The following is an 11,702-nucleotide window of genomic DNA, read 5'->3' as shown; positions in this document are numbered from 1 at the left end:
GTCAGTTTCCAAGGTTTCCATGACGCCAAGGTGGATTGTGGTTTGTGAGGCTTTGCGTTCTGTAATGCTCACCTTGTATCCACGGGGATGCCACCCAGTCTGGACTGCTTCCAACCTTGGACCCACTCCCTTGGACTCTTGTTCGGCTGAGGACCTGGTCTGAAAACACAGGAGTTGGGTTTAGCTTTATTGTCACCTCTAGCTCGAAGCCCACCTCACTTGTGGACCCAACGACCCCTTAGTGCTCTCCTCACCTTGCTTTTTGGTATGGTGCGCTCTCCGTCCTGCAATTCTGTGCAGGGGTCCCTGGTGGATGGGCACGTCGCAACCTAGTTGCTTCACTGGTGCAGGCCCCTCAGAGTCCAGACCTGCTGCGACTCCGTTCGTCAGGTAACTCTGCTGTTTTGGCAGTTTGTCCTTTATTTTTGCAATTGCCTCTATTAATGTCTTTCCTTCTTTCGTAGGTGCGGAAGGAGTTCTACTGATGTCGTGCTGCCTGAGTTATGCACGAGATGGTAAGTGAATGCGCGGAGCGCGGCGCTATATGTCTTTCTTGTGCTAACCTGTTTGTTGTTCTTTTCTTGCAGGCCGCTGTGTTGATCTGGACTGTATGTGCCAAGAAGATGGAGAGCGGTGAGTAGTGCTGAGCAAGCCGCCTTTGAGCACTTCTGCGTGTTAATCAGCTTTTTCTTTTTTCTTGCAGGCGGCCGAATGGCCCGGAATGGACGTGGACCCAAAGCAGGTTCAATGCAGGTAAGCGTGCGCCTTTTGCCTGTTTTTAGATGTTCAAGAATAAACGCTTACTAATGCTGCTTCTCTGTTCTCTTTTTTTTTCCACAGATTCCGGTTTCCTTGATGGAGCGAGGGTTCGCCGAGACGCTGGATGTTCGGAATTCTGGAGCGGAGGACATGAGCAGGGCTCACTAGTAGGTAAGCAAATACTAACGGTGTTCTTGTTCTTGTTCTTGCAGGTAATCGGGCTCGGAAAGCAGAGGAAGATTCTAACAGAACGTGGTGGCTCAGTTATGAAACTGAGCCATGCAGGGGCATCCATGTTGTGATAATACTATTATGAGTCCCAGTTCTCTGGCTTCCCATATGAACATGGCCCCATAGGCGCCAGGACTGACTCCAAGAGAGTCTGGGGGAACATGACAAGGCTCTTCAGGCCATGATGGAAGACCGTGGTGGAGCCCAGATGGTCTGACTGCCAAGGCCATGGGCAGGGGTCATGACAGAAACTTTATCAAGGGGCCTTTTCAGATTTTAGCCATTCTGTGGGCTTGTTTCCAATGACAGATGACAGCAATGATGCCTGCTTTTACATCACTTTGCCGGTGTATTTGGCAGGTCGTGCAGCCCTATTGATGGGTTATGAACTCTACGCAATTTTGCAAACTTCGTGCGCACAGGGGTTATTGCCTCCATTCTTGGCAATTTCCTTTCCCCATTGGCAATGGGGTGCAGTGTGGCGCAGTGGCATAGATAAAAATACTCCACAGTTCATGTGAGTCAGAAGGACTGGTGGTGGGCCAAAAGACCAGGCGGAGTGCAGTGACAGTGGAGCGGAGTGCTAAGGTGATGGTGATGGAGTGTGTGAGAGTGTAGGTAAGGTAGTGCATGTAAGGGTATCCGGTCATATTTTCGAAAACTTATTTTCGAAACACCATTTTGTCGAAAACATTTTGCCAACATTTATTTTTTCTAATGTATTATTTTTTATTTTATATGCGTTTTTTTTTTTTGTAAGTAAAAAAAAGTGTTAAAAAACAGGGGTTTGGGGGGACCCCCCCATTTAAAAAATAAAATTAAAAAAAACATTCCAAAATGTTTTTTTCTGCAGTTTTGTGCCGACAAAATGGCATTTTGAAAATATGGCATTCGAAAAAATCACTATAAACCGCATGTAAGAGAGAGTGCTACCAGTTGTGCATAGTATAGTGAGGGGTGAGCAAAGGGTGAGTGAGTGATAGAGAGAGGAGATATGCAGGTGGATTTAGAAAGGGTGTGAGATTACTTGGAGGAGAGTGAGGGATGAAGTGAAACGTTGTCCTAGGAGTAGTAGTGGAGGTCTGAGAGAAGGAGGAAGGGGGTGGATTGAGTGGGTGAGAGAGTCTGTAATATCAGGCTGCAGAGCAGCAGACAGGGTTCATTGAGTGAGAGTTGGGAGGAGAGAGGTATAGGCAGGGTGTGGGTGGCATAAGAGAGCAGAAGGACAAGGAGAGGTGGGAGGGAGAGAAGTGAGGGAAGGAAATTGATGCAGGTAGAGAGGCCGACCTTTGAAGATCACAGAGGGAGGAGAGAGGTGATATAGGGAGAGATAGAGTCAGAGAGTAAGAGAGAGAGTGAGAAGGAGAGTGACTGGAAGAGAAGCCCTGGTGACACTGGCTATTCAAAACAGACCAGAAAAATCTATCTATCTATCTATCTATCTATCTATCTATCTATCTATCTATCTATCTATCTATCTATCCTGGTTTTTATGTAGCGCCCTATCATCCATAGGCCTCAGAGAGCTCACACAAAAACAGAACAAAATGGAACAAAAGACTGCAAGAAGACGGAATAAGAGATTCTATTAGACTTCTCCTTCATCAAACAAGTGCGTCTTAAGCAGTTTCTTAGAAATGGTAAGAGACGTGCTGTTTTTTATGGGCAATGGCATGGCATTCCAAGTCACCGGAGCCCAGTGAGAAAAGTTAGTACGACCTACTCTTTCCAAAGTTTTATGTGGTTGTTGCAGATTATTTTTTTTGTTGGATCGAATAGTTCTTCGAACCCGAGCCTTAATTCATCTCTTAGCGAGATAGTTAGGGGCGATGCCTGTTAGACATTTAAAGGTCATAACAGAACATTTAAATTGTATTCGCTGTTGAACTGATAGCCAGTGAAGTTTTTTTCTGGCTACTGACGTTTTTTCCCACCGACTCAAGCCCAAGACAGCCCTAACTGCATCATTCTGTATGGTATGCAATTTTTTGATATTACCCTTAGAGGTACCCATCAGAAGGCTGTTGCAGTAATCCAGTTTAGAGTTAATTATAGCTCCTGCGATCAGCGCTACATTATGCTCTGATAAGTATGATTGGATTTGTCATATAAGATTGATAAAAAAAGCGCATGTAGATTTTAGATAGGAAACATGTCTCTTGTATGAGAGTGCGAGTCCATAAAAAGGCCCAAGGTCTTAACCCCTTAGAAAGTCCCAGAGGGAGGAAAAGCCCACAACCTTTAGGTTTCCCAGACAAGATCAGTCAAGTCCTAGACAGCAGGCATTATCTGATTTAGAATATGTTGGGAGACCTTCTGGGGCTTAAGGACGACCTGGCTTAAGGTGGAGAGAGCTCAAGAGGAGGATGAGAGAGCAGTAGTGATGCCCTTAGTTTCAACCGTCCCCGTCTTACGAGACCAGTTGTTTAAAATGTTAATCACGCACCTTTACTCTATTATCTTTGTCTGTGGATTTCTGACATCATCTGTGACACGCCCCCAAAGCTTTTTCTTTACAAGTTTCATTTTACTGCAGTGCTTCCCTTCAGTTCAGAGTAAAAACAATGACATGGGGACATAGGAGGGGGGTGAGAGTGGGCATCTCTAATTTCTGCCCTCTCGCCCGCTTTACGAAGTAATGAAGAAAAGGTTCTGAAATGACCCTTTTGTGCATTTAAAAAATGCACTCCAGTGGAATAAACCGCCCTTGTAGAGTTTTATTTTCCACCATCAACATGATGGTGGAAATAGAGTAAAAGAAATAATAAATGAAATATCAAGAGCCTGCCACTGGTAGGAGTGGCAAGGGAGCCACTGGTAGGAGTGGCATGACTGCCACTGATAGGCGTGGCATGGGAGCCACTGGTAGGAGGGGATGGGAACCACTGGTATGAGTGGGATGGGAGCCACTGGTAGGAGTAGGATGGCTGCCATTGGTAGAGGTGGGATGGCTGCCACTGGTAGGAGTGGCATGGAAGCCACTGGTAGGAGTGGGATGGCTTCCACTGGTAGGAGTAGGATGGGAGCCACTGGTAGGAGTGGCATGGGAGCCATTGGTAGGAGTGGGGTTGCTGCCACTGGTAGGAGTGGGATGGCTGCCACTGGTAGGAATGGGATGGGAGCCACTGGTGGGAGGGGATGGGAGCCACTGGTAGGAGTAGGATGGCTGCCATTGGTAGGGGTGGGATGGCTGCCACTGGAAGGAGTGGCATGGGAGCCACTGGTAGGAGTGGGATGACTGCCACTGATAGGCGTGGCATGGGAGCCACTGGTAGGAGGGGATGGGAACCACTGGTATGAGTGGGATGGGAGCCACTGGTAGGAGTAGGATGGCTGCCATTGGTAGAGGTGGGATGGCTGCCACTGGTAGGAGTGGCATGGGAGCCACTGGTAGGAGTGGGATGGATTCCACTGGTAAGAGTAGGATGGGAACCACTGGTAGGAGTGGCATGGGAGCCATTGGTAGGAGTGGGGTTGCTGCCACTGGTAGGAGTTGGATGGCTGCCACTGGTAGGAGTGGGATGGGAGCCACTGGTGGGAGGGGATGGGAGCCACTGGTAGGAGTAGGATGGCTGCCATTGGTAGGGGTGGGATGGCTGCCACTGGTAGGAGTGGCATGGGAGCCACTGGTAGGAGTGGGATGGCTTCCACTGGTAGGAGTAGGATGGCTGCCACTGGTAGGAGTGGCATGGGAGCCACTGGTAGGAGTGGCATGGGAGCCATTGGTAGGAGTGGGGTTGCTGCCACTGGTAGGAGTGGGATGGCTGCCACTGGTAGGAGTGGGATGGGAGCCACTGGTGGGAGGGGATGGGAGCCACTGGTAGGAGTAGGATGGCTGCCATTGGTAGGGGTGGGATGGCTGCCACTGGTAGGAGTGGCATGGGAGCCACTGGTAGGAGTGGGATGGCTTCCACTGGTAGGAGTGGGATGGCTGCCACTGGTAGGAGTGGCATGGGAGCCACTGGTAGGAGTGGGATTGCTGCCACTGGTAGGAGTGGGATGGGAGCCACTGGTAGGAGTGGGATGGCTGCCACTGGTAGGAGTGGGATGGGAGCCACTGGTTGGAGTGGGGTGGCTGCCACTGGTAGGAGTGGGATGTCTGCCACTGGTAGGAGTGGCATGGGAGCCACTGCTAGGAGTGGGATGGCTGCCATTGGTAGGAGTGGGATGGCTGCTACTGGTAGGAGTGGCATGGGAGCCACTGATAGGAGTGGCACAGGAGCCACTGGTTGGAGTGGGATGGCTGCCACTGGTAGGAGTGGGATGGTCGCCACTGGTAGGAGTGGCATGGGAGCCACTGGTAGGAGTGGGATGACTGCCACTGGTAGGAGTTGGATGGGAGCCACTGGTTGGAGTGGGGTGGCTGCCACTGGTCGGAGTGGGGTGGCTGCCACCGGTAGGAGTGGCATGGGAGCCACTGCTAAGAGTGGGATGGCTGCCACTGGTAGGAGTGGGGTGGCTGCTACTGGTAGGAGGGGCATGGGAGCCACTGATAGGAATGGCACGGGAGCCACTGGTTGGAGTGGGGTGGCTGCTACTGGTAGGAGTGGGATAGTTGCCACTGGTAGGAGTGGCATGGGAGCCACTGTTAGGAGTGGGATGGCTGCCACTGGTAGGAGTGGTGTGGCTGCTACTGGTAGGGGTGGGATGGCTGCCATTGATAGGAGTGGCATGGGAGCCACCGGTAGGAGTGGGATGGGAGCCACTGGTAGGAGTTGCATGGGAGTCACTGGTAGGAGTGGGATGGGAGCCACTGGTAGGAGTGGCATGGGAGTGGGATGGCTGCTACTGGTAGGAGTTGGATGGCTTCCACTGGTAGGAGTGGGATGCCTGCCACTGGTAGGAGTGGAATGGGAGCCACTGGTAGGAGTGGCATGGGAGCCACTGGTAGGAGTAGGATGGCTGCCACTGGTAGGAGTGGCATGGGAGCCACTGGTAGGAGTGGCATGGGAGCCATTGGTAGGAGTGGGGTTGCTGCCACTGGTAGGAGTGGGATGGGAGCCACTGGTAGGAGTTGCATGGGAGTCACTGGTAGGAGTGGGATGGGAGCCACTGGTAGGAGTTGCATGGGAGCCACTGGTAGGAGTGGCATGGGAGTGGGATGGCTGCTACTTGTAGGAGTTGGATGGCTTCCACTGGTAGGAGTGGGATGCCTGCCACTGGTAGGAGTGGAATGGGAGCCACTGGTAGGAGTGGCATGGGAGCCACTGGTAAGAGTGGGATGGCTGCCACTGGTAGGAGTGGTGTGGCTGCTACTGGTAGGAGTGGGATGGCTGCCACTGATAGGAGTGGCATGGGAGCCACTGGTAGGAGTGGGATGGGAGCCACTGGTAGGAGTTGCATGGGAGCCACTGGTAGGAGTTGCATACCTGCCAATCAATCCATCAGCGCTCATACACAGAATACAACAGAGGGACACAGGGCTGCCACTCACCAGCATGCAGACCTGCCAATCAATTTATCAGCGCTCATACACAGAATACAACAGAGGGACATGGTTTTAAAGTAAAATGATTGTTAAGGTTTTAGCTAAATTCTAATTAACCGTGTTACTATGATGCCAAAGGTCAGACAATTAAGCTTTTAAAAGGGAAGAATTGCACAACATTCACATATTAAACAAACCATTTAAGAATGTCGGAATACTTGTTCTACTGGATAGTATCATTCTTTTTCAAAGGACCTCAAAAGTCTGTTTTCAGGGGGAATTTTTGCAATAAAGGAAGGAAGTTTGGCAAAGTTCCAATTTCCTGATGAACTCCCGCCGCAGAGTTCAGCTATTGTTCTTGGGCAGTGTGTGTTAAGCAAGTGCAGGTTATGATGTACTCATTGGCAGTGTTCTCAGTATCTAAGGTATTTAAGCCAGTGCTCACCATCTAACGGGAGGCGCTGGCATCTGCATTAGTAGAAGTCTAAAGGACACCCGAAGGAGAGACTAGAATCCAACAGCAAGGTAGGGACGATATAACAATATATCTGCTTAATAACGAGTACAGGTCGGTGAGCATGCAAGAGTGTTAATTTCTCTGTGCCAGCCCATGCATGCATCTGTGCACATGTGTCTGAGTGTGGGTGTGTGTAATAAACTGGGAGTATGCAACTCAGAGCAACTTCTTTGGGAATCAGCCCCTTTCTCCTCTTTCAATGATTTCTGTGCTGTTCTCTGCCCCTTATCCCTCCAGTTTCTCTTTGACACATTATTTTAAAAGCAGGGGAATTCAGGCCTCTTCACTAAATGGTGTGGTATTTGTGTATGTACAACATGCATGTACTGGGCAGTCCACAGTGCAAACCGAGCTAAGTCGCAGGGGCGCGGAGGCTGATCCATGTGACCAGTGTAGGATGGCGCCTTCCCTTCGATATCGTGAACATGTAGGCGGGGCTGGGGAAGAAGCTTCATTGTCAGCCGGATACCTTGGTGGCTGGCAAGTTGCTTATCACATGAGTTCTTCAAATATCTGCTTTCTCTTCCATCCTGAAAAATAGTGTATGTGGGTGTGAGTGTGATATTTTTTCTTCTTTCTTTTTTTTATTATAATACATCCTATTTAAGGCTTTTATAAAATCAGCAGAAAGCAAGATTCCTTTAATAGACCGGTCATCTCTAATCCTTGCCACTATGGTTAAAAAAAGTTAACGTCTGCCACTCTGGGGTAGTGATGTCAAAACCCCATTAATGTCCCGCCACAATGGAGGGAGTAGAGATGTTTCCAGACTCTCGGGGGGCGCCATAAAAACACTTGCATTCTGGGGGCCTCATCGCGATTTAGGCAGTAGCTCTTAAATGCGGCACTAACGGTATTACCACCGCATTTAAGGCCTGGCCCTATCACGAGACTGCCTTATTGAATCCCAGCTCTGAGCAAGGGGTAAATTCACCAGGAAAATTCCCATTTTTGGTGCAATTTCCGCCGGCGGTATTACTGCATGGTAATTGCATCAAAAAGTATTCCCCTTTGGGTCCAGTGGACCCAATGGGGAATGGGGCTCCACACTTAGCACCCAACCCGTGATCCAGCGGTAATATCGCCAGACCGGTGGGCACTAACGCTAATATAGTTGGGCGGTATCACAGTCGAGATACCGCCCAACTCGTGACCAGGCCATGGGTCTTCTCTGTTCGCATTTTGGGCCGGATTCATGGAATATTTAGTACACTGCTAAGTGACTTTGCACAGCCAACAAACACCATGATACACAGAGCGGTGTAAAGTGTATTTTTGCAGTGCAAAGTGACTTTGCACTGCAAAAGTAATCTTTGCACCTTGAATTAGGCCCATTTAGCACAGTGCAAAGAGTACTTTTGCAGTGCAAAGTGACTTTCCACTGCAAAAATACAATCTGTACCGCTCTGTGAATCAGGGTGTTTGTTGCAGTCCAAAGTTACTTTGCACCGCGCTCAAATTCCATGAATCAGGCCCTTTGTGTTTTGAATATGACTGTCCTAGCCCCTGGTGAGATGTTGGCCTGCAGCATTTCTCCACCATGTAGGAATGTCATATCTTGTTCTAAAACCCCTAAACAGGTAATGTAAATTATTGAGATGTATGCTGCGCGCTGCTGCCCTGTTCATGTGCCCCAGGCGCTCATCCATACTATTTTCAGATGTCCAATTCTTTTTGGTTTTGGCACAATTTGGTGCCGCTAGCGCCACCTGTGTGGCAAAGCAATGCTAAAACAACAGAGAGGTATGGCTGCTGAGAAGCAGCTTATCTGGTTGCCATGGTCACTAGAAATGCTCAGGCATTCATTCGCTGCATCACAGAATGTTCATTTCTGTGTCCTGGGGCCCCTTAAACCAATGAGAGTATGCGTTACTAGGAGTGAGCCAATGAAGCACCCCATTGATAATCACGTGCTTTCATTCTCTTGGGCAGTGTAGTGATCCTCCTCCTGCTGTCTACTCACCCACCCTGTGTTCTTCCAGCTTCCTCCCATCACGGAATTCCCAACACGTGTAGTGTAGTAACATGTACGGTTAGGAACTAGCATCCTGTTCGCTTGCTTCTCTTGGCTAGCCCTCCCCCTTTTCTGATTTCTCGGTCCTAACTCCACCCCACAGCCCATCGTTTCCCCCACCACCCGCATTTCCCGGTCTCTCCCCCTATGGTCCCCCACCTTCGCATTCCCTTTCATTGCACTGTGTGTGCTTTCTTTGCTTTAGACATTCTTAGAAAAGTCAAGACAAATAAAGGTAAGATTAAAGCACAGATGCCAGCGATTGAAGATTACATGCTGTGCCGGAGTTGGCAGCAGCTTGGAGGTGCTGCAGCATGTAGGGCGGTTGTGGGGGAAGAGGGATCAAGTGGTGGATTGGGAGAAAGTATTAAGAATCTTTGCCAGAAATATGCACCTACAATTATTACTAACAGGGCAGTTATAGTTGTCTGGGTATTTTACACATCTATAATATGAAGATATTGCTACTGCAAACTCCTAGTCCCACCACTAACTGGACTTGGTAGTTCAGCAGGTCGGTGCTCTGGTTACACCGGTAGTGTTTGATGACAACCTTGTTAATTGTGAAGAGGGGCCCCAGGTACTGCGTTGATGCTTTAGGGCCCGATTCATGGATTTCTTTGCACGGTTCAAAGTGACTTTGCACGGCTGGAAAGTGGCTTTGCACTCCCAACACAATCCCTGATTCCTGGAACTGTGCAAAGTGTATTTTTGCCTTGCAAAGTCAGTGCATAGTCATTTCTGCAGTGCAAAGTCACTTTTCAGCAGTGCCAACAATTCCATGAATCGGGCCCTTAATGTTTTGCCGATTACCAGGATTAGGGTGGCATTCCTACAATTCAAACAACGGTTTGTTAGCTGAAAGGAAGTCACAGCACCATTATTCACGAGCGTTCCTAGGAGGGCATTTGCGCCCCCCTTGCTGAAGTGTTCCCGTTAGTTCAAATGAATGGTTTGTGCTTGGAGGGTGGAATGGAGCCCAGGTGTCAGGCTCCCCGTCTGGAGAAGGGCCCACCTGACCTCTTTAAAGTGTGATCAGACTCTGTGCTACATGACTGGGAGGTAGGATTAGTGGTGGTTGCAGAGTTAACACTCATCTTGTATGCTCGCCACACTAATGTGTGGTTTATATGTTAATGATCATTTTGCAGTGCTGCCTCCAGGAAATATATTGTTGGGGGCGTGGGGGCGTTGGCACACAGGGATTAACAGGCCAATGTTAGGGGGCCACGTTTAATTGACAATAACAGAGTCCTATATCATAGCCGGCTGGCCCCCTCTTATGGAACAGCCTCCCCCTTCCTCTTCATTTTGAGTCGGATCTCCCCAAATTCCGGTAACTCCTCAGGACTTTCCTTTTCACCTCCTCCTTCCCTTCCTCCCTCCTCTGCTAATCCCACAGTTGCTGAGATTGGTGACCAGGCCCTTATGTTTCCTTCTGGGCCCTGACCTCTCACACCCAATCACCTGCGGCCTCCGCCCTATCCCAGCACTTGCCTTGGCACCCCCTGGCCTATGCCACTGTAGGCCTGCACTTCCTATATACTAGCAGCTGACCTCTCCCTAGAACTTCCTCACTGGGCACTTACATTTGCTGCTCTCTCACGAGCACGGGCACACCTAGCACTTGCCCCTTTTCCCTCCTCCCCTCTCCTCTCTCTGCACTTGCAGGTTCTGATTGCTCACAAAGCCTAGTAGGTCCGTCTTTACCCTTCAGTGTTTCAATTGTTTTTTAATTCCATGTTCCCTTCCTGTTGCCCTGTAGGCGCTTTGAAACACAATTTACTTGCTTTATAAGCGCCTTACAAAAGCACAATAAATAAATACATAAAAATAAATAAATAATGAAACATAGACCTGTGCATGCAATATAAAGATTGGTAACATCCTTATGTCAACAGCGCACTGTGTGAACGTGCTGTAATCTAACTGCTGTTCCATAACCTTGTGGAATTAAGCTTCACCTGGTGGCATCAAGCTTCAGTATGCCAGTGTACATTCCATAACCTGGTGGCACCAAGCTTCAGATGTGCCAGTTGCATTCCATGGTGGCATCAAGCTTCGGATATGCCAGTGTAGATTTCATAACCTGGCGGTATCAATCTTCAGATATGCCAGTCTGCATTCCATAACATGGTGGCACCAACCTTCAGTTATGTCAGCGTGCATTCCATAACCTGGTGGCATCAAGCTTCAGATATGCCAGTCTGCATTCCATGACCTGGTGGCACCAAGCTTCGGATATGCCAGCGTGCATTCCATAACCTGGTGGCATTAAACTTCAGATATGCCAGTGTGCATTCCATAACCTGGTGCCAGCAAGCTTCAGCTATGCCAGTGTGCATTCCATTACCTGGTGGCATCAATCTTCAGCTATGCCAGTGTGCATTTCAGATATGCCAGTGTGCATTCCATAACCTGGTGGTATCAAGCTTCAGATATGCCAGGGTACATTCCATAACCTGGTGGCATTAAGCTTCAGATATGCCAGTGTGCATTCCATTACTTGGTGGCACCAAGCTTCAGATATGCCAGTGCGCATTCCATTACCTGGTGGGATCAAGCTTCAGATATGCCAGTGTACATTCCATAACCTGGTGGCACCAAGCTTCAGATATGCCAGGGTACATTCCATAACCTGGTGGCATTAAGCTTCAGATATGCCAGTGTGCATTCCATTACCTGGTGGCACCAAGCTTCAGATATGCCAGTGTGCATTCCATTGCCTGGTGGGATCAAGCTTCAGATATGCC

At 49.2% G+C, this 11,702-nt stretch overlaps 1 pseudogene; it reads left to right on the top strand.

Annotated features, from left to right (window-relative positions):
• The first annotated feature begins 6,801 nt into the window (after positions 1 to 6,801).
• LOC138453086 (fucolectin-like) overlaps positions 6,802 to 11,702 on the top strand; it is a 114,723-nt pseudogene continuing 109,822 nt past the window's right edge.

Source organism: Ambystoma mexicanum, chromosome 4p (assembly GCF_040938575.1).
Source record: "Ambystoma mexicanum isolate Mex_15411 chromosome 4p, UKY_AmexF1_1, whole genome shotgun sequence".
NCBI lineage: Eukaryota > Metazoa > Chordata > Amphibia > Caudata > Ambystomatidae > Ambystoma > Ambystoma mexicanum.
The sequence above is the reverse complement of the archived record's forward strand: the minus strand, read 5'-3'. Positions and strand labels throughout refer to the sequence as shown.